This window comes from Epinephelus moara, chromosome 11 (assembly GCF_006386435.1).
Source record: "Epinephelus moara isolate mb chromosome 11, YSFRI_EMoa_1.0, whole genome shotgun sequence".
Classification (NCBI taxonomy): Eukaryota; Metazoa; Chordata; class Actinopteri; order Perciformes; family Serranidae; genus Epinephelus; species Epinephelus moara.
Window position 1 is genome coordinate 2,478,083 of NC_065516.1, and position 23,435 is coordinate 2,501,517.

Below are 23,435 nucleotides of genomic sequence, written 5' to 3' on the forward strand. Positions count from 1 at the left end.
CCTAATAAGACCAGGTTTTCCCCAGAAAGTTTGCCAATGATTAACGTAACCCACATCGTTTGCTGGACACCACCTGGACAGCCAGCGATTAAATGATGACATACGGCTAAACATGTCATCACTGGTCAGATTTGGGAGGGGTCCAGAGAAAACTACGGAGTCCGACATCGTTTTTGTATATTCACACACCGAGGCAATATTAATTTTAGTGACCTCCGATTGGCGTAACCGGGTGTCATTGCTGCCGACGTGAATAACAATCTTACAGAATCTACGTTTAGCTTTAGCCAGCAGTTATAAATTTGATTCTATGTCGCCCGCTCTGGCCCCAGGGATACATTTGACTATGGCCGCTGGTGTTGCTAACTTCACGTTCCTCAGAATAGAGCTGCCAATAACCAGAGTTTTGTCCTCAGCGGGTGTGTCGCTGAGTGGGGGAAAGCGGTTGGAAATGTGAACAGGCTGGTGGTGAGCCACGGGCTTCGGCTTGGAGCTGCGCCTCTGGCGAACCGTAACCCAACCTCCCGGCTGAACGGGAGTTACCGGAGGACAGCTAGCAGAGGCTAAGGCTATGCTATGTCGCTCCGCACCGGCTACAGGGGGCTGGCTAACTACCGCAGCTACTGAATGGTTTTCCATGGTGCGGAGCCGCACTTCTAATTCACTAAGCCTCGCCTCCAACGCAGCAAATAAGCTACACTTATTACAATTACCACTGTCGCTAAAGGAGGCAGAGGTCTTCTTCTTGTTCTTCCACTTGTTTTTGTTCTTCTTCATATTTCCCAGCCTCTGGTTCCTCTTCTTTTTGTGCTTGTTCTTGACCCTCCACTTGTTCCCATTGTTTGTATACTTGTTCCCCTTGTTGTTCACTTTGGTCTTGTTCTTTATCTTCTTTTCCTTCTTGTCTCTCTTGTTCTTCATTCCCCCACATATTCCTCTTGTGTCTCCTTCTTCTGTTGTTCTTCTTCTCTTTGTTTTGTTTCTTCCATCATCTTGTTCTTTTTCTTCTTATTCTCCATCTTGTTCTTGTTATTTTCCTTCTCTTTGTTTTTCTCTTTCATCGCCATTCTCTTGTTCTCCTTGTTCTTTTCATTTTTGTAGTCTTTTCCTGCCACATCGTGCTGCTGCTGAGGCTTGCTTTCATCTTAATAAAACTTGCAGATGATCCTAAATCAAACTAATTAAACATAAAAGTTCAATTCCTGAGAATTTGTAGTAGATTTTGTCTCCTCCATGACATCCGAGGAGGCGTCATTGAGCTGAGGAAGACTATGAGATGTGGTAGAAAGCTCTGGATGGATTCCAGAAAGTTAACAATGAGCTAAGATTTTGTTTTTCAAACGAAACTACAATCAAATTCGCAAGTTTAATCAGCAGGTCAGTTATATGATAGTCCTGCCTGTGTGTGTGTGTGTGTGTGTGTGTGTGTGTGTGGTCTATTTATAGGCCTGGCTGTTGTTTGTTTTTGATGACAAAGTTCAGAGCAGCTCTTCAAATCACAAAACATAAAATCAGGTGGTTATATACTCTGTCAGTACTCTGGTTACAGTACAGTTATTCTCAGTAAAGCAATTTTTAGTACTTTTGTGTGTAGCCAAAGTACACACCCTGTTCAGTGATAACACTTTGTTAAATTGTAGATTATTTCTGCAAGATACTGTGGGAACATATTCTTGATGTTCTGTTATGGACTCATAGTTTTATTTGAAGTTTTAAATGAAACTCACATTTTTGTATCATACCTAAAGTGAGTGTATCTTTGCATTACCGTGACGATGTTATATGATCTTGTTTAGCATTACAAAACCGATTTTACATGAACAAGAGTACTTTGTGTATTGGTACTCCATTAAATGAAAACGTGTATTCTGTAGTTTTTGTTAAAAAGTATACATGTTTTTCTTAAATAAAGACATTCTTTACAGGACTCTGACTTAAAGCAAACTGATATTCTTTAGTTGGAGCTCCACAGGCAGCTGCTCCGGTGAGTCACATAAAGTGAAATACCAAAGAGCAGCGTGTGTCAGCTTTAATAGAAGTCTGACAGTCAACATTTTTCTTAAGTGAGTGTTCAAGGCAACATAAGGCAGCTTACAGAGGAACAAAGAGACCAGATAGCTGCTGCCTGAACTGTTACAGCTCCAGTCACAAAGAATAAAAAATTATGCAACAGGAGGAAAAATCAGAAAAATCAGGATGATTTTTGGCAGAAGAGAAGCCAGAGGCCATGACATGATATTTGATAAACCTTTGATTTGTTTTTCTTTAAATGATCTCCTTTTTGTCTTTGAGCTCCTATTGTTGGTTGAAAACAATTAAATGGAAGATTTTTTATTTAATTTTCAGATTAATAGTACAAACAACACACTATACTGTATATACAACATATTGTCACTCCTAACATGTCAAATACTGACACTTGGACAGTGGACCCACACATCAAACTATGACACTGTCATTACCCTCCTGCGTCAGTTTTGGACGTTCAGGGACAGCGTTTTAGTATACACTTCAGACATGCATTGTCTCTTTGTAAAACAAACTTCTGTTTTCACAGAAAATGTACAATTACTGCTCATTACTGCATACAGTCTTTTTCAAAATAAATATAGAAAGAAGGTTAATGCTCTGATGATGTTCCGCAGATGGTTGTGGGGGGTTGTTGTTTTCATGATTCTGTTTCAAAACCATCTAAAATATAAAACTGTAAATCCCACTTTGAACCAGAGTTTCGCGAAAACATGAAATCATTTTAGATCGTTACAGGGAAAAGTTGCAGCGGTGTGAACTGACCGGTCTGAGCTAGACTCAAACCAGCTGATGGTGTTACCTGCAACTCATTGGGGGCTGGTTTTAGAACGTAAAGCACGTCGCTTGTTTCTACAGCCAGTCAGCTTATAGTAAAGTCCACTGGTCAAGTCAAAATGACTGCAGACTACGTTCACCTGCAGGGTCCTCATGGCGTACTGGTGTCAGACGGTGGGTTGCTGCTGATGCTCATCCTCATTGACTGAGTAAGTGGTGCTGGTTATTTCTATTATTGTGGCATATAGATTATGAACACAGTTTATGCGATGCTGGTTTTGTTTATGTTTTTCACCCTTTCATCACTACATTTGCAACTGTAGCCAGTGTCTCACTATCACTGTCCTCACTCATATTTTAAGAGGCTACAAATTATATTCAGCCACAAAATCAGCCTGAAAAGCTGGAAATCACATCAAAAGTACAGAAATATGTTGCATAGAGATGATACACCGTCTCATCTAGTTGCACTGGTGTGAACCGACAGGTTTTTACCTAGGTCTAAACTGGGCTTCTATTATGCAACAGAAAGCTTCTGTCTTTCGTGCCATTACATTGTCTGTGTGGAATTTTGTCATTGCGTTATGAAGGAAGCAAATCTATAAAGAAAGTTTTTAAATGATGGTGGTCATGTTTTTTTTAACCGATCTTGCTCATTAATAGTAGAAATGTGTCTCTTACTTCCACGGGGCTGTGTAGCAAATTTGATATTGATTGAGTCAAAATGAAGAAAAGTCTGATCATTTTACTGTTTTTCACATCAATTAGATTTGTAGAAAATCCATCATGGTGGACTTTTATGGTCCCTAAGGCATTTTTGGGAGCATTGAGCTGTGTATGTGTGCCAAAATTCAAGTCAATTGGATTTACAGTGTGAGGGGTGTGGCCTTTCGAAAATCAGACTTTTGGGCGTTAATTACAGCGTCACCATGTGGTCAATTTAAGTCATATTTGTTGGGAAATATTTTGTCCTCACTTCCAGTTATTTGGCCAAGTTTAATGTTTCCAGCTCACGGCAAATTGTGTCATGGCATGACACTGAATAATAATAATAACAAATCAGCACAAAAACAGTTGGGTTCTGCCCCTTCAGGGCTTGAACCCTAAAAATACAGCAGGTCCAGCTGGAGGTCTGATGAAACATTCTGTTAAAAAAAATAAAGTGACAGTAAAAACATGTTTTTAACGCTTTAGCTCAACAGCAGAAAGCTTTACTGTAACTCCCTCCTCCATTACTGCAAGCAGCCAAAGGCAGCAAGGTCAAAGGTCAGAGATCATAGAGTGATGTCATCAGGTGTGTGATGGAGAGGTGTTGTGGATTTTTTTGTTGCTGTGCAGCAAGCGTCTGATTTATCTCCACCAGCTCAGTGATGTGTCCACTTCTCCTCAAGTGTCTGTAAATCAAACGCACCCCAAGTTGTTCACATACCGACACGTCTGCGTTGAGCAACGAGACGATTGGCCGGTGTGTGAGCGTCGTCTGAACATGTGTAAAGGAGAAGCTGGTGACAGAATATTCCTCCATCTTTTCATTAGCGAGTGTGTGACTCTGTGTGTGTATGTGTGATGGTTTATTGCCTCAGAGGTGCAGGGCAGCGTGATCAATCACACTCTGTGGATGTGTCTGCTTCTCAATCATCACAAAATCATCGAAATGTAGAACACACACACACACACACACACGCTGTGATTTCACCTGTTCATCACCCTGTGTGTTTTGGGACCAGAACTCACAGCCGTAACCATAGCAACAGCAGAACCATAGCGACCAGTGTCATCATCAGCAACAGACCCCAGTGGAGTGTTTCTTTACGTTCTGTCTAAATAATTTGGGATGAGTGCTGCAGCAGCGGCGGCGGTGGTGGTGGAGGAAGTCGACCATGTTTGTTTTGATTACAGTGGAGACTTTGGGGGTTTTCTCTTTGACTTTAAATGAAGTTCAGTCACTTCACTAACTTCATTTCTTCTCTCACTCTCTCTGTTATTATCTCCGGCAGGAGTGAGCCTGGAGGGGATCATGCGTGTGGTTGTGTGTGTACCTGTCTGTTGGCAGCTAATCTTACATATAACTGGACCAATCAACCTAATATTTTGTGTGCACATTTATGACTTTATGCTTGTAATTGGGGTTATTCCTAATGGTTGAAAACCCTGTTTTATTGACTGATTTATACTGCCACTGACTGCTGACTCCTCACTCTTCTTAAAGGGACAGTTTGGATTTTTGAGGTGGGTTTGTATGGAGTACGTACCGATAGTCAGAGAGTAGATGTCAGTGTACAGATGCTTCTTTTCTCTTCCTGTAATATAGAAGTACTTTCATATCTTGTAGTCAGGAGTGGTGACATAAGTTTATCCAATCAGTTGAGATTTAGCATGTATGGAAGCCCATTTGTGCCAGTGTAATTAGTGTAATTAAAAAAAAAGATCCTGTAAATCATTACAATGAAAAACCTTCTTGAAATAATGACCTAGTATCTCAAAAATAATGAGCTGCTACCTTTTCTTATTATTTTGAGATACCAAGTCATTCTTTTGGAAAGTTTCTCATTATTTTGAGACAGTGAGTATGCTTGCAACAGTAGTAGGTGTTCCGGGTGATACAAGCTTTTCAGGCGTATACAGATTACATTACTTTCCCACCGCCACCACCATTGTTTTGTTTTTAATGCCTCCGCACCAACAACAGCAGTGGCTGACGGTATTATGTTTTCAGGTTGTCTGTTTGTCCCTACGTACATATTAGTACATAAGTAGTAATGTAACAATATACATAAGGTTCTATGTTGCCCGCTCAACCAAGCGGGAAACATAGAACCCTTTTTGTGTAAGCGGGGAACACAGAAGCTTTTTTGCAGGGTTAAGTGGGGAACATAGAACCCGGGAAACACAGAACCCTGGAAACATAGGGATGACCCCACTGCGCTAAGCTAGCTCGTTGCAAGATGTTCAGTAACGCCATGACCAGAAATAGAAGATCCGATAACCTACAGATCTGGCATTTGGAGCCACTTCGGTTTCACTGGGAATCATGAGGGCGATGGTGAGAGAGAGAGTGGTGGATAAAACACATCAAGCCAAAGAATGAGCCATCGCACGGCTACAGACTCTCCTCAGCAGCTAACCCAGAGTTATAGTAACATACACGATCCCTGAGCCGAAGCACGAGCCGCTGTATTACAGCAGCCTCCCTTTAGCAGCTAAGCTGACAGCACACACCTGGTTGCACAGCATACCCACCCTGAACCAGCAAACGAGAGTCATTGTGTGGCTGTAGCCTCTTGTTCAGCAGGTAACAGAAGCACAAAGCAAATCTGCAGCAGTGAGCAGTAACTGTAAGCGGGCCAGGTAGCAGATTCAGCCAGAAAGACTGAAAGGTACGTTAATGATGGCTGTTTAGCTTGTGTTTATATGACTGTGGATTGGAGATTTTTTATAGACTGAAAGAGTTCAGAGAACTTGTGGGATGTAGCAAACTCGACTAGGAATGACATACTACGCGCTCTAATGTCAGTAGTAACGTAGCATTTGGGAAGGGGTATGTGAAGGAACGCTCCAGTGCATAATCTAGCCATGATTTCACTCAAAACATCCTGGGAACACAAATGGTGAAATACTGTTCAACGATCTAAGTGCACAGTTCAGTACTACACAGTTCCAAGTCTTTTAATGTTTTTAACAAGTATTTTCTAACATTTATAATATGTGATGAGCCTTTTTTAGCTACACACAGCACACACTCTGGCTTTGTACATAAAACACAAAAGCCCAAATAATGTTCATTTTCACCCATTTAAAATTTTCAAAAATCAAGGACATTTCTCTGGTATTTTCACTTTTTAAAATGTACTGAATTGTGATACTGCTGTATCATATTAAAGTGAACCGTGAATCTTATAAACAGTTACACCCCTAGTACATACACAATATCTCAAGTCGGACTCAACCATGAAGTCATTAAATTTTGGTGGTCAAAGGTCACTGTGACCTTACAAAACATGTTAGTCAAGTATTCAAATGCTAATTATGACTACATTTCACACAAATGACGACATTTCATATCCAAAAGGTCAAAGGTCAGCTTCACTGTGACATCATAATATTCTGCAAAAACACTTTTCTGTCCATAACTCAACATCACATCTCAGGAACAGAACGGGAGACATTTAGTCAGATACTGAATCTGTGACACTAAACTTGAAACTGTGCTGATTGTATAGATTTTCTGTGCTGCCGGGGAGGAAGATGTGTGTGAAACATCCATGTTTACACAGACATGGATGTAAACTGTAACTTGACTTGTTCGTGGAGGCATTGAATCTTGAGGCGATAATTCTTGTTAGGAGTTTAACCCTCCTAAACTGAGCTGATCTGCTTCATCAGGTCTGTGTGGGTGTGATTTGATCAGATATGACTGACGGAGCCAACATCCCATTAACTGTCATCAGCCTTTAAACCAGTGAGAATCACACAGACAAGACAGATTTGTGTTCCTGTCGGACCTTGTTTCCTGTCAGAGCTTTAACACATCCATCAGTGTGTTAGTTGTTCTCATTGTTCTCTACAAAGTAAACATTGTTAAGATTTACCGTAGTTGAGGTCTGAGGAGGTTGGAGGATCACTCTGCATGTTCAACAGGACCCCCGCGCCACACACACGCATACACAGACACACAGACACACAGACACAGACACACACACACTCTCTCTCTCTGACTGTGTGGTCAGCTGACCTTAGACACAGTTGGTTTGCTTTGAGGTCTCATGATTTATCAGAGCCATGAAGTCACTTGACCTCCTGTTAACACTGCTGACACTCCTGCTCCTCTTCCACCTGTTCAACCTCCAACACCTGCTCCTTCTGTTTCTGCTTCCTTCCTGTTTCCACTCAGAATAAAAAGACAGTGAAGAAGACCCCGTCAAAGTCCCACCTACACTGCATGATTGACATGTGATTTCTTGGTAAAACACAGTATTTTGAAGAGCATAAAGAAAAGTGGTTTGATCCATAAAGAAAGATTAAATTAATTAAAAGGAGGCAATAAGGCACAAAATGCACATTTATATTCACCAGCTTAATAAAATAAAAACAGGTTGAGGGGACAAACCAGACTAAAGATCTGAGAGTTTTTGCTGACATATTGTGTCCTGCCATGTTGGCGTGTACCAGAAATTTAGTTGTCGATACCAGTGAAATTCCCCAATTCTTGATACCCCATTCGATACCACTGTAAAAAACAAAGAACAAAAAGAAAATAATAATCCCATTTACCTAACATACGACAACCTTTTATTAAAAGATTTACATAAAAATAAATTTCTATATTAATTCCTGATGATCCACCTCAAAAACAAAGTACTAGTCTATGTGTGTTAATGAGATTTTGTGCGTGAGGAAACATATGTCAGTATACACCCTACAGTATATGAACATATATTTCTCTTCCATTGTTGTTCAGCACTTGCACATGTAAGATGTGAGGTTGGTTGTTTTGTCCCGCCCCTTCTCCACTGTGATTGGACAGCTAGGTAACAATGACAAGCAGTGACAAGCACAGCGTTATACTCAAAGCTGAACGTTTGTCAGCTCTCGGTGACCAGCTCCAAATGTGCAGTGCTCGGTGCAGAGTAGATACTCAAGGCGCTCACTATCTCACCTGGTAGAGCGTGTGCCCCAGGTACAAAGGCTGTGTCCTTGCTGCAGTGGCTGCAGGTTCAATTCCGGCCCACAGCCCCTAGTTTGCTCCACCCATTCTCCCCCTTTCAGCTGTATCTGTCCTATTAAATAAAAGCATAAGCCCTCAAAAATATCTTTAAAAAAAGTAGACACTTAGCGCCTCATCACGCTGCTGGCATTTGTAGTGTAAATACACAGCACACCCATTACAAAGAATTAATCAAATATACTGGCCTCAAGAAAAATACACTTTTCTTTTTGACGAGTCAAGGCGGAGCTGTCGCTGCTGTCTTCCACATGTTGTTGTTCTTTCGCGACGACAGGCGTTCTTTTTCTTTCTTGGCATTTAACAGTAGACTAGGACACTTGTAAGCGTTTATGCTGCCACGTCAGGTCCGGAAGAATTGCATCACAAGTACCTCCCGGACTGGAGAAAAACACAAACCGTCAAGATTTCAAAAATTTTGATATCCCTGCCATGTGTGCCGTATCATCCAAGGAATCCAAAAAAGTCATCATCATGAAACTCAAAACATAAAACAATACAGACAGTAAAATGTTTTCTGCATGGCTGGATGAACTTGTTAGAGAGTCCTGGGTGAAGAATGTGCCCACACTGCGTATGTATGTACCCTGTTATCTCAACATTTACAGAGCACATAGCAAACCATACGTGGCATATTTACCCCGAGACAAACCAGTGTTTTACACACCACAACATTATTTATATCATATACATCTTGTAACAATATAAACTAGCTAGTGCAGATGTCACAAAGTGCTTCACAGTGGGCTGATGGGAAATGTGGTCTTTATGTGTGAGATCTAACCAGTGGTCTCTTGTGTAGCTGTGGTGGGATTGCAGTCATTCCAGCTCAAACATTAAACATGACTCAGATGTGCTGATGATTAAAAATGAACCTTGTTGCAGTAAATCACTGCCGCTCACTCGTCTCAGCAGCAGGCCGACATTTTAAAACACTTTGCAGCTGGTGATTAATTTTGACGATGGGCGGCCATGTCAAAGACCTCCATCGCTCTCCTCTTCCTCACCTGCCCCTCTGTTTCCTGTCTTGTGCTTTTCCATATCTTCTTTATTTTCCTGTCCTTCATACTCTTTCTCTCGCTGACTCTCAGTCCTCATCCTCCTCTTGCTCCATCGCTCCGCATGAATCTCAGTGAATCACATGTTCCTGAAAGTATCGTCACATTAAAGTTTTATTTATGGCCAAATCCTCTTAAGATAAATTAAAGGAGTTATTAATTGAGGAGAAAATGTATTATTTGTACGTTATTTATGGAGACCACCTATCTGAAGCTAATAAATAAATTCATCTTGATTTAATGGAGAAACTGAAATAATAGAATAAATACTCAGAGTACACTACATGGCCAAAAGTAAGAGAACACCTGAGCAATCCACCCACATGTGACAGCTGAAGCATCAGTCTGCAGCTGGAAGTCTGCAGCTTGTGAAAGTGCTTTGTAGGAATTTAACACAGCCACATCACACTTTGTTTTGCACTCTAAACAAATAAAATAAATCACTTAATAAAAATCTTAAACACATGAAAGTGAGACGTATAGAGGATGGTTTTCCAGAGCAGAGGATTTAATGGAGATGAGCTAAAGTGAAATTAATATCATGGAACAGAAGCTGCTGGATTTTGCTTTTGTTTTCCAAAGTTTAAATCGATTGCTGGAGCTGTTGATTAAAGCACATCTAGCCGTCTAAAAAAAAGCTGTGCTACAGATTTAGATTGCAACCTTTATTTGAAAGGCATTTTGATGATAACATGACAGGTTTTAGAGAAACTCTTTGACACATCTCTTAAAAAGAAAAAAAACCCTGAAAAAAGACATGTTTATGTTGCTGCAGTACCAATGCTCATGTTGTTTTTGTTTATGTCATACTTTCCAATTAGGATAGACTGTACATCCAGTGGCTGCTTGTGGCCACTTAGCACAGAATGTATAATGGTGGGGCGTTGGTGGCTTAGTGGATAGAGCAGGCGCTCCATGTACATGGCTGTTGCCATAGCGGCCAGGGTTCGACTCCAGCCTGTGGCCCTTTGCTGCATGTCATTCCCCCTCTCTCTCCCCCCTTCATACTCAGCTGTCCTATCAATTAAAGGCAAAAATGCCCAAAAGAAATCTTAAAAAAAAGAGAAAAGAATGTAAAATGGTCAAATTCAATTACACAATACATGATGCAAAGATTCAATCCAATTGCCAATGCTGACATTGTATATTTCTGCAAACCACGTAAATGTAACATTTGTATGTTATTACATAGTGGATACTTTGAAACTTTGTATCTCAACAACATTGTGGTTAATGTGTCATTACGATTAGGCACAAAAAGCAATTGGTTATGGTTAGGAAGATATTATGCTTTGGCTTAGAATATCTGTTTTATTTTCATTTTTTCTTTTTTCGCTACAACCCCCACTGGAAATGCAGTGTTTCTTTGCTAAAAGACATTTGCTTTTGGTGGCTAAACCTCTGCTGGAAATGCTGTGACATCTCGCTTAAATACATACACTTTTGGCGGCACAATCTCCGCTGTAAATGCGGTGACGCCTTATTAAAAAACATCAGATTTTGGTGGCAAAGTCCCTGCTGGAAATGCAGTGACATCTCGCTAAGAAACATACACTTTTGGTGGCACAATCCCCACTGTAAATGCAACGATGCCTTGCTAAAAACCATTCAATTTTGGTTGCACAAGCCCTGCTTGAAATAAAGCAATATCTTGCTAAAAAACACCAGTTTTTGGTGGTATAATCACACCTGAAAATGTGGCAGTGCCTCGCCAAAAAACATTGACTTCTGGTGTCATCTCACCCACTGGAACTATAAAGACATCCCACTAAAAACATCAAAGTGCCAACATTTTCTTTTGGTGTCTGGGCTGAAATATTTATTTGAATTGTCTTCCTCTTTTTTAAGTCTCTCACTTTTTCCCTCCATCTCTGCTTCACTTTTTAATCTGCTCCCCCATCTGTAAATATACAGTGTATCATTGGCATTAAAGCGCACAGTGGAACATAAAGGAAAATATAACGAGGACATCAATAACAATCACATCCACTAATGACAGTAAAAGTTCCATCTAAGTCCGACAACAAAAACAAATATCAAATGTCTGACTCCATCCTTTTCCCTCTCTCCGTCATCTCTCCATCAGCCTCTGCTCACCACTTTCTGACCTTTCTCTTAGCATATGCCTGAACATGTCAATACACTTATGTTCCCTAATTATATGGAGGAGATACAGGAAGAGCAATAGAACAGCAATAACAATAAAACAGTCATGAATAAGAAACAATCAAATGATTAGTCTTTGTATCTCAGATGGATTTTATTTTAAGGTATCGGAGTGAAGCGGGCGGATCAGCTTGCCAGTAATGCTGTCGATCGGTACTTTGGTATTTTGAAGCTCCTGTTTTTTGGGCTGCCTGTCCCATGTGGAGTTGCCGGTGTCTGTGCTGGCTCCCACACCGACTGGGAGACGATCAGCAGGCGCCGGCCAAGCGCTGGTCCGGTTTTGGCCGCGGTCGATCCATTCTTTTCTGGCTGGCTCCCCAGCAATCATTTGGAGTCCTAAAGAGGACTTCCAGGTGATGTAAGTCACTGTGCTGGCAGCTGTTATGGAGGTCCTCGGCCCTGCAAGCAGCTGATTGTGTTTCAGTAAAAAAACAACAAAAAAAAAAGATCATATACAAAAGATTCCAGCTCAAGGTGGTGGTGTGGCTGGAGCGTATCCCAGCATGCGTTGGATGAAAGGCAGGGAAACACCTCGGACAGGTTACTGTCTGTCTCAGGGCCAAAGCTGTATTCTTTTATAGTTGGATGTTTCTGTTCTCTGTGTGTTTGAGCCAAAGTAAAAGAAAGCATGGCTGTCAGCAATAAACTGTTTCTTTGGCATTTTTAAAGCTCTATACATGTTTATATGAACACGTTCTAAAGTTTTGCGCACCAAAGTCATCAACCCGTGTTTTAAGATTGTTCACAAGTCTGCAGTTCTGTAAAAACCGACTCACGTTAACTTCGACTTATCTTTTAATTCTGATTCTTTTCTGGTTGAAATAATGTGACGTTATAGCAAAGCAAAACTCTGGATGGATGGATGGATGGATGGATGGATGGATGGATGTGGAGCCATGGAGAGTATCATTTGCATGCCAATTCCTACCCACAGTCAACATCTGTTTCTTTTAACCATGAACATGATTGTTCTCTAACTTGTTAGTGCCTGAACTGGGCACTAACCATGGAGGTAAATCTGAAATAGTCATGTGAATCATTAGGGTGGAAAAGGCCAAGGCATCTTTCTGGGACTTGTGGAATACTTTTGGGTGAAAGGCCAAGGAGAGTGATGGGTAGGGAAGGGTCAATAATTGCTTTAAATGCTTTAAAAATAGCAAAAAATTGACTTCCAGAAGGTAAATAATGATGGACCAAAGTCAGAACTTGTGTATCAATGTAGCTGGAGCCTGCTTGCATCTATTGCATATTGGGTTCATGTCAGGTTTGATTTTAGACATCCTGACCTTGGTCCAGTACATTCGATGAATGAGCTTAAGTTGGATGAGGCTGTAAAGGGCGCAATTGGAGGAGGGGTGGATTCTGTCCAAAACTATGTCCCACTCATCATCTTGGAACTCATGGTCTAAATCAGTTACCCACTGCTGTCTTACTAACAGATATGAGAAGGTGTAGAGTTTGTGATAAGGTCATATAAATAGGAAACGACCCCTTTGTTGTGGACACTGGTCTCTAGCATCCTTTGTAGTAGAGTTTTAGGAGGAAGTGGAAATATAATAAAAAATAAAATTGTGCAAAATCACAAATCTGAAAATGTCTGAAAAGGTGAGTTTTGCCAAGTTTGAATTACAGGGACAATTGTGAGAAGGAGGCAAATGTTTTATTGATATTCAGATCTTCAAATGTGGTGATACCTCTCTGATGCCACACCCTGAATGCACTGTCATTCAGAGATGGAGGAAAAACTGGATTGATGTTACAAGGAGAGTGTATTGGAATTTGCATAAATTCCAATTGGCTTTTTAACTGTTTCCATATCTGCAGCAGTTTCATTAACTACAGGTGTATGATTGAGTATATATTTTTATGCTATTGTATATTTCTACTCCACCATAGTTCAAAGGTAATTATTGTACTTTTTACTGCACTACATTCATCTGACAGCTGTAGTTACTGCTTGCTTTACAAGTTATTATTTTACATAAAAAATATGATATGCTTATAAAATACAATGCATAATAAGGATGCTGTTCCCAACTGTTTGACATGTGACCACTTACAATAAAACAGTGTTTAGTTGTGTCACATTTCAGGTGTGGTTAAACCTCACACATAATTAACATAAAATTATTCAATATTGAAAAACCCCCCAGCAAAGATATAAAAATGCCCAAAATGTATATAAATTACTATATCAGGACTTAGTTTTCTCTTCTTTTGTCCATTAATTCTGTGACAGCCCTTTCAGATTTATTTGGTGACCCTTTGGAGAGGCTCGACCTGTGATTGTAAACCATTGAACTTAACTGTAAATCAAGTAGTTCAAACTGGCTCCACCTGGAGCAGCTACAACAGTAACATGCTGCTCTAACTAATGTTACATTTCAGTACATTTTACTCATAATACTTCTGTACTTTGACTTAAAGAAACTCTTACTTTCTTGTGTTTCACAGAGCACTTAGAAAAAATTTGAACATCCACAACTCCCGCCTCCCTCCAAAGTCCCATCCTCCTCCTCGTTAGATATGTTAGATACACGGAAGAGTATAAGAGTATAACGTTACAACCAAGACAGTCAAACGCAACCCCGGAGTTTTAAAGGGAAATTTTGGTTTATTTCAACCTGTCTCCTATCGTCCTAAATTTGTTTCAAGTCACTAGTCACATAGAAATAATAGTTAGCATGTTAGCCGTTAGCCTAGATACAGCCATAGCGTCAGCCCTGTTAAAACGTAAGTGAACAGGCATCCTTTCAAGTGCAAAGTTAGTCCACTAAAAAAGCTTTTTCTCCACAAAGACCGCCTCATATCGTTAGGATAAATGTCAGAGAACACATAGAAAACGACATGTAAACGTGTTGTCTTACCTTACCGGTGTGCTGCCATGTTTGTTGTTTACCATTTAGCTAAGGCTGCAACCGGTCCCATTCCTTGCAACAGAGGTATTCCTCTTCTGTGGGCATATAGACTTTTGCATATCCAGTTAAAAGGTCCTTGTAGCGGCTTTAAATCTTTTTTGAATGCATGATGTTTTCGTCTTGTTTTGTCACCGCTTCAGTAGTTTGTTGACATGTAGTGATGTAACAGATGACCTTGATGACGGACCAACAAACAAACATGAGCTACTGATGCAACATAACCAGGAGAAAGTCTTTTACATGTCAACACAGTGAGTCTGAAGTAAAGACGACATCACTTCTTGCCGACAGACAGACAGACAGACAGACAGACAGACAGACAGACGGTGGAATCAGATTAAAAATAAAAATGGCAACAAAATAAAGAATTAACAGCAGCCTCTCTGAAGCTGGTCAGGGCACTTCAGCGGGGAGGAGATAACATGAGGAGACGGCTCAGTGTGTGTGTGTGTGTGTGTGTGTGTGTGTTTACCTCTTTTTTGTGTTTTGACCTGAGCACAATATTTAAGAAAACATGACTGCAGCAATAATACATTCAAACACACTTTAAATTACAACAAAATGTATTAAAGAAACTTATTATGTGTAAATCAACAATTATAATGATAGAAAAAGTGTTTGAATGCAAATATGTTCTTAAATTTGACTTTCATGGGAGTGTATTTTAAAAACAAAAATTAAATTCAAATCAGTCTAATGCAATTAGAGCATCAATAATAGTTAGAATAGGTTAAAATAATGTATGAAAGAGCTCTTGATTATACATGATAAATATTGTTGGCTGGTCATTGCATGTCCTTGTTGGCAGTGAGGAAAAGCCTTCAGCTGGCATGTGTGTGTGTGTGTGTTGGGGGTGTAGTCGTGGGGTCGTCTCAGGGTCGTTGCGGGGGTTGGTGGAGGGGTCCTCAGGGTTAAGCTCGCTGGTCGTCACTCAGGACCAGAATAAGCGTTTATAAGTGGTTTATAGCAAGAAAAATATCAACATTTACAGCAGCGAGCTAACATGTTAGCCACAGCTGCCATGTTGGACAGGGAAACCACACACCTCAGAAAACATTTGCAAAGCTGACTGCTGTGAGCCTTTTGGATCTTGTATTTTTTACATCTGTGTAAAACCAGCCCTCTGGAAGAGCACTGGGCTTTGAAGCCAATGTTACATAGTCATCAAAAGTGTAACTACACCATCTGAGTCCGTCACGTGAAGCCACATGATGAAAGGGACATCTGTAAATCAGTGAATACATTTTTTTAAGTGTCATAGCCCCTTAAAAATTACTTGTTTTACTATCCGAATATGATCCATTTGGTCCAATAACATTTTGAAAATCTAGAAGAGCTGCACAGTTAAATCATTTCATCCCTATTCAAGTTAGGTGAGTGCTCAAACAGAGGTTAGCCACTCGGCTGCGCTCGGCCACCACAAGTCTGTGGTGCGCTTGCTTTTTGGGCCCATAATGTGGAGGTTCTGGGTAATTTCATACCTTAGGAAATAGAGCTTTTTGGGCTTCATGTGCCACATGTGCAACTTTCTTAAGAGTGAACAAGGTCCCACCTCCAACACTGTATCCAGGTCTCTTAATAATCCAGGGGCGCAGATGGGATTCTTGAACTGGGGGGGACCAAGCTGTCAGCAAATGATCAAATGATTCCAACTCAATTAGTTATTTTATACATACAATACATATATGTATATATATATATTTAAATGAATATCTGCCACATCTGGGGAAGTCAACAGGCAACGGGCAACGGCCAGGAGGACAATGTTAACATTTTAAATCTTATAATTTCAATTAACAGTTGCTGCTTACTAAAATAACATTATACATAAAAATAACAGCATTAAAGATATTCACCTACAGCCCAGAATGCTGTTATTTTACATTTAGCCTACTTCAGTTAAGTCCAAATGTCTTCTTATTATTGTCAGACTAGCTACTCAACATTACAAAACAAATAATTGCCACATCTGGGAAAGTCAACAGGTAACAGGCATAGGATATTTACATCTTTTGGTTCTTGAAAAAAACGCTGTGATTATTTTTCTTTCTTCTCTGGCTTCATGTGGCAGAAAAATCACCAGCTCAGTCATTAGACAGTTGTATATGATATATGGTTACTGCTACAGGCACAGCTACCAGCTCCTCTTAGGACCCCGGGGTCGAGAATCGTGCCTTATGGTGCGTTACATTTACATTGGAAGTTGGAACTCCGAGCTCCGAACAACGTAACCTCCAAACTGAGCGCTTCCCAGTTTAAAAACTGGGACATGGAACATGGAATCCGAAAAAAATGGACAGTTAATGAAATGAAACGAAAACCCCAACGTTTATGCTTGTAGATGGTATATTTCAATGCTTTTCCGACTTCAAAACTCTGACTTACGAGTACAACTGAACGCACCATGAGTCGTAGCACAAACACCGGGCTCAGTGGATCAGCTGTGCAGTGTTATTAACCGAGAATTACGTGGAAAATTGAACACCTTGCTGCAACTCAGCAAGGATCTGCTCCAGCCTTTCCCCTTCTTGAATCGGTGTAATGTGGATTGATCACTGACAAGGCTACTGCCGCTGCCATTTCAGCTTTGTGCTGCAATGTAAGTTAGTCTAACTAACAGAACACTGATCCTCTTTTTTTACCTATGTGTAGAAGGGACAGTAGGGGGGACAGATCGGGGTCACTATAAATCTGGGGGGGGGCATGTCACCCCTGTCCCCAGTGCCATCTGCGCGCATGTAATAATCCATGGTGTTAACTTGCCTGCAGTCTTCCTCTTCCTTAGTTTTGTTGAAACATTGCTGCATTTCTTGCTGTATCACTGCCACTTACAGATAAAACTAGAACACACTCATAAGTAAGTATCTCCATAGTGCTACTAGAAAGGGTCAAAGTCAAAAGGGAATGCTTAACAAGGAGAACCAACATGTTCAGCTTTCCCTGCTGAACACTGAACTTCATGATATCAGGGTTTCACACATGCAAAAAACTTCTTTCTCCAAAGGCAGAAAAAGGTGAACGTAACTCCTGCACGTGTTTGCATCCATAAAACATGTTTATTTTTGTGCACATTTTGCATCCTGTGCAGGTGCAGAGCAGGTGGAGGAGGCTTGTTTGAGTCAGTTCAGTTAAAAACAGACAGACTTGGGAAAACGAGTGTGGGTGATCAGAGATGATGAACTGAGAGAGAAAGAGATCGATGACTGACTGCCATGTTCAACAGCATGTGATAGACAAGGCCAGTGTGTGTGTGTGTGTGTGTGTGTGTCTGTGTGTCTGTGTGTGTCTGTGTGTGTGTGTGTGTGTGTGTGTGTGTATTATAAAGTGTCCTTGGGGCTTGTGTGCACCTTCATCTGTTTACTGGTTCAACAGCAGACAGGAAACAGTCAGTCAGACGGTCCAGAGTCCTGCAGATCATCCATCAGCTCCTCTACAAACTGATGACATGGCCTTGTATCACTACAAAGTGTATGTGTGTGTGTGTGTGTGTGTGTCTGTGTGTGTGTGTATGTGTGTGTGTGTGTGTGTGTGTGTGTGTATGTGTGTGTGTGTGCATCCAAGGAAAAAGGAAACACTGACTTAGAAGAGAGAGAAAGAGGGGGGTGATAGACTGGACAAGGCTTCTGATCCTTACTGGTTTACTGTGTTAGCCCCTCTGACTATTGAATATTACATTAACATGGGAGTCACAGAGCCAAACATCTGATTATTTATTAAGAATAAATACATTCTGTTGTTATCCACTGTTCTAACCAAAACTAAAGATAAAAAATGTTTATAACCTGTTTCTCGGGCTGTATTTCCTGCGTTGTTGTTGCTCGTTTTGTATGGCACAAGAAAAATATAAAACCTTTTCCTTTGTATGGAAATATAAGATAATATAAAGTAACACAAACATATATAATTAAATCCAATCAAACTTTAATTTTGGTTTACGTTAAACAGATAGTACAGAGCCATCTTTGTTTTGGTCAAGAAACCGTGACAGCAGGAATACTTTTTACTCCATATTGTTGGAAGAGGTTAATGGTGTTCCTCTCCTGGTCTCTAGTTGTCTGTATTGTTGTCCTCTGGTCTCGTCTAAATTTTGTCTGGTCTCTCCGTTTGGTTTCTCCTGAAATATGTTTTTTTGACTTGGAAGGTTCTGAACTAAGTGAAAAGACTTGGGGGTTTCTAAGTTTGGTGTGGGAATAAAGCACGGGAGCAGCAATACATCGTGTGCGATAAATCCTGATTTCTAAGTGGCTGCCATGATAAGAGCTGCTGCTAAGGAAAGGAGCTTCAGTGCTTCCTTTCTTATCTCCTTCAAAGAGTACACTGGACCATCCTTTACCTAAGGAAAGGAGATAATGCCATCCCACAAGTCCTTGCGATGCACCATTTAGCCTTTCACAAAAACCCCCAATATACCTATCGTGCATAAATTTGACAATTATTTTAATGCAATCACAGTGGGATTCATGTTATAAATATGAGTGGACAGGAATGCGAGTGTGAGAAACCATTCTCAATGTCACAGCCATTTCCTTTCATTACTGGTAGCCTGTATTCCTTTTTTGATTTCAATTCCAACCTTGGTAATAGAGTACTATTTTTCATTGGGTTGTCAATGTTTATGTAGTCTGCTCACAGGATTAATTATGGAAGATGTGTTTTAGTGGTCCATCATAAGAACATTGTAGTTTTATCCCAACCGACCCACATTATTAACAAATGCTGCCGCATAATTACAGAGCATAGTGTAAGGGCAGTTGGATTTTCCTAAGTCCTTATGAATTCCCTTTCATATCTTTCCTAGACCTCATGATGTTTCCATTTAGGTCAAGGAAAAGTATTTAGAACAAGACATAGGATGTCATTTTTAAATTATTCAACCACAGCCTAAGTCTCTACTGGTTTCCTTTTGGTTTCTCTTCATCTGTAATGGCTTTCTTATTTACTCTGGTCTATTCCTCTGGTATCTCTTAGTCTCTACTGGTTTCCCTTTGGTTTGTCTTTATTTGTGCTGATCTCCTCCTCTCCCAGTGGACTACTGCGTTTTTTGTTGTTTTTTGTTTTGGCTTTTTTTTGCATTGTTTTTCCTGGTTCTGCCAGAACTTCCTGTAATTAGTCTTAAATATTTAAAGGAAAATCTTAACTCAAGGTGCTTTATGGCCCTAGACCTTTTTGTTGGACCAAGGTCTGTGATCTGGGGATGGTTTAGTACCTGTAATTTTGCTCAAACTTAAAAGTCCGCACCAAACCAAGATGTGAAAGGACCTGTAGTCTTGTTGGAGCTTTCCACTGTGTCGAACAGGTGCAAGGAGTGCGTGATGGGAATCCCACCCCACCTTCAGACACAAACAAGTCATCAGGGAATATGACAAACCCAGTGAGACTGTCACATGAGCGGGCTGTCAGACGATCCAGCCACAGACTTTAAATCACACATTTAATGTTAAACGTCACAACTTTTCAAATACAAACTTTATGTTAAAATCTGTACAAACAAGAGATTTGAATAAAAACACTGGCAGCTGGGACATGTTGACAGAACGAGAGAGAGAAAGACACACACACACACACACACAGAAGAGAGAGAGAGGTCCTAATAGAAACTGATTTAATCAGCCACGAGGGACGACAGTGAGAAGAACAAGAGAACAGCATGACACACACACACACGCACACACAGGCACGCACGCACGCACACACGCACGCACGCACGCACGCACGCACGCAAGCATGCACNTGTGTGTCTGAACAGACAGGCAGAATCAATAGAAAGCCTATTAAGCTGATCAGCATCATGCCAGGTTTGCGACGGTGAGTAGAAGAAGACACACACACACACACACACACACACACACACACACACACACACACACACACACACAGTAGATATCCACTTCTCTGTGTCGCACAGTGTGTGTTTCCTTGTTCTTGTTTCTTTTATGTCCTTTTCACCTTTTCTTCTTTCCTTTCCTACTTCCTCATGTTTTCAGACCTTCAATCACACAGGGCACTGAGGATGGGTTACTTTTTCCTGTCTGTTCATGTGCAGAACAACTATATTCTGGGCTTTAAGCTTTTACTGTAGGTCATTGTTCCACCATTAGTGTCTGAACAACTCGTCACAAAAACTTCTAATCTTAGAAAGCTAAAAAGTAGATTTCCTGCAAGTTTAAAAAAAACTGTTTAAAGTACTTTGTAATGGCAAACAAAAAGAGAAACATATGTAAAACACACAGTTGTTGTCCCCATGTTATACTCTTCATCAGCAGATGGAGTTTGCTAAGTTGTCATGGGGATGGCTGAGTTGTCATCACGTGACACAATATGACTGAAAAAGAAAATTGACCAGCTGATTACTGCTTTATTGTCAATAAATATTATATGAGGAACATTCTGATGAAAATGTGTCTTTAAAAAACAGGGAGGCAGATCAGACTAAGTATGACTTATAGACAGGATGCTTTTGTTTTGTTGATAAAGAGCTTAAGAATTCATCTGTTTGTGATAAAATAAGAACAGAAAGACAACCAACACTTTTTGTTTCCCCCAGCTCCCTTTAGCCAAACAAAGTAAGTAATTGTATTACTACTACTACTACTATTACTAGTAGTAAGTAGTAAGTAGTAGTAGTAGTAGTAATAGTGGTCATACGTTTTATTGGTAGTAGTATCCTAAAAGTATGTAGAAGGTAGTTGTAGCAGTATGTAGTAGTAGTTGTATGTTGTTGTGGAAGAAGACATGGACAATTGACAGGCGCTCTGAGCAGTTGAGGGTTCAGTGCCCTGCTTAAGGGCGCCTTGGCAGTCCCCAGGAGGCAAATTAGCACTTCTCCAGCTACCAGTCCACACTGGTATTGGACTTGGCACGGCAACCCTCTGGTTCCCAACCCAAGTTGGGAATGGATATTGTAGAAGTAGTAGTGGTAGAAATGGTATACTGTGGTTGTATGTCATAGTGGTAGTAGTATATATTGTTAGTAGTTGTATTATGTTTGTTGTTGTAGTAGTATGTAGTAATAGTAGGAGTAGTAATTAGTAGTGGTAGCAGTGTGTGTGTTAGTAGTAGTAGCCTATACATATGTAGCAAGTAGTTATACCAGAAGTAGAATTATGTAGTAGTATATAATAGTATGGGTAGTCAGGGCTGTACGTTAACTTTTTTAGCCCATAGCACTAGTGCTACAGAGGGTGATAATTTTGTAGCACAGGCCAGAAAGTTTGTAGCACCTGTCACGATAACAAATTTTGCCGGGCGATTAATTGTGTCAGAAATTATTGCGATAAGTGATAATATTGCGTAATATTGTGCTTTTAAGACATTTTTATTATTGTTGTAATTTTGCTGTTTGTAGACCATTTTTAAACTTATATAATGATAATAAGGCATAATGATGCAAGTACACCCTTGTAAAGAGCAATAAACATTTATTTAACAAGAATATTTAGGAATGCACATTTTTTTTGTTAATTTAAATATCCGAAATAACACGTAAAAATATCAAAATAAATAAATAAAGACCTTATAAATACAAAAAAAAAAATAGACTGTCAGTCTCTCACTCTCAGGTGTGCAGTTAAGTTAGTCGTATTCGCTCTTTTTGTTGAGATGGTTTTAGAACAAACCCGGCATTCCGGCTCGTCCAAATTACTGGGCTCCCCTCTGTCTGGGAAGCTAGCGGAGGCTCACTGGCTGTGCTTCCTCCGGTCATGCTGCAGCTAACGCTCCACTAGCCTCACAGCTAGCCCCGTTTTTTTTATTCAGGTTATGCTCAACTCTCTGTTTCTTTCTCCGCCTCGTCTCCCCCTCACGAAGATCGCACTTTGTGTGTGTGTGTGTGGCCCATATCCGCCTCGCCCACAGAGACAAAGACACTCGATGACAAGAGCTTTCCCTCTGTTCATTACGCTAATGAACCAACTCACCTGGCTGCCAGACGATGCACGGCAGTAAACGCTCTTGTCGTGTAGTGAAAAAAGGAGAAAAAAACAGACCACACACACACACACACAAGCGGCTCGCAAGCAGTCTGTCGCACGCGTGCTACTAGGCAAATAAATTCATCGCACAAACATTTTTTTCCATTGCACGTGCGACATACAGTATATGTCGCACTGTACAGCCCTGTGGGTAGTTGTTGTAGCAGTAGAATGTAGTAGAAATTTTAGTAGTATATTGTAGTACTAATATGTTTGTTGTAGTTGTAGTAGTATGTAAAAGTGGCATGTTAGTTGTTGTAGCAGTATGTAGCAGTAGTGTGTAGTTTGTTGTTGTGGTAGTATTGGTAGTAGTAGTCATATTACTATTGGTAGTCGTAGTAGAAGTATGCATTTAGTACTGTCTTGGTAGTAGCAGTAGTGTGCATGAATGTATTGCTGGTAGTAGTAGTATGTAGTAGTAAGTAGTTGTCCTTGGTTAAAGCTGCTGCTGTGGTGTCAGTGAAAATGAAAACAGTCACATAAAGTAATCTGACAGTTTGTGGACTGAAGACAGAGAGTCACCTCAGGATCATTCCAGCTTGTGTCTCAGTCAGTCAGGAGTGAACATGATGTCATCAGTAGCAGGTTTTTGGTCCTTAAAGCTATGAATAGTTTAACTAAACTCTTTCCTTCTTTACTTTCTGTATTTTGACTCTTCCTCTCTGTCTTCAGTAGTAGCAGTCAGTCAGACTGTGACGGCTGCAGTCCATTTACAGCCTCCTCCACTATCTGCTGCAGAAGTAGAGCAGAATGGATGGTGTGTGTGTGCGTGTGTGTGTTAGAGCAGAATGGATGG

General features: G+C 40.5%; 1 protein-coding gene and 1 pseudogene across 1 annotated transcript in view; one reads left to right on the forward strand and one right to left on the reverse strand.

Moving 5' to 3' along the window:
* The window catches only part of LOC126397819 (sodium channel protein type 4 subunit alpha-like), a 365,246-nt gene that overhangs the window by 18,955 nt on the left and 322,856 nt on the right, over positions 1 to 23,435 (forward strand). The window lies entirely within an intron of this gene.
* LOC126398139 (uncharacterized) lies at positions 10 to 732 on the reverse strand (annotated as a pseudogene).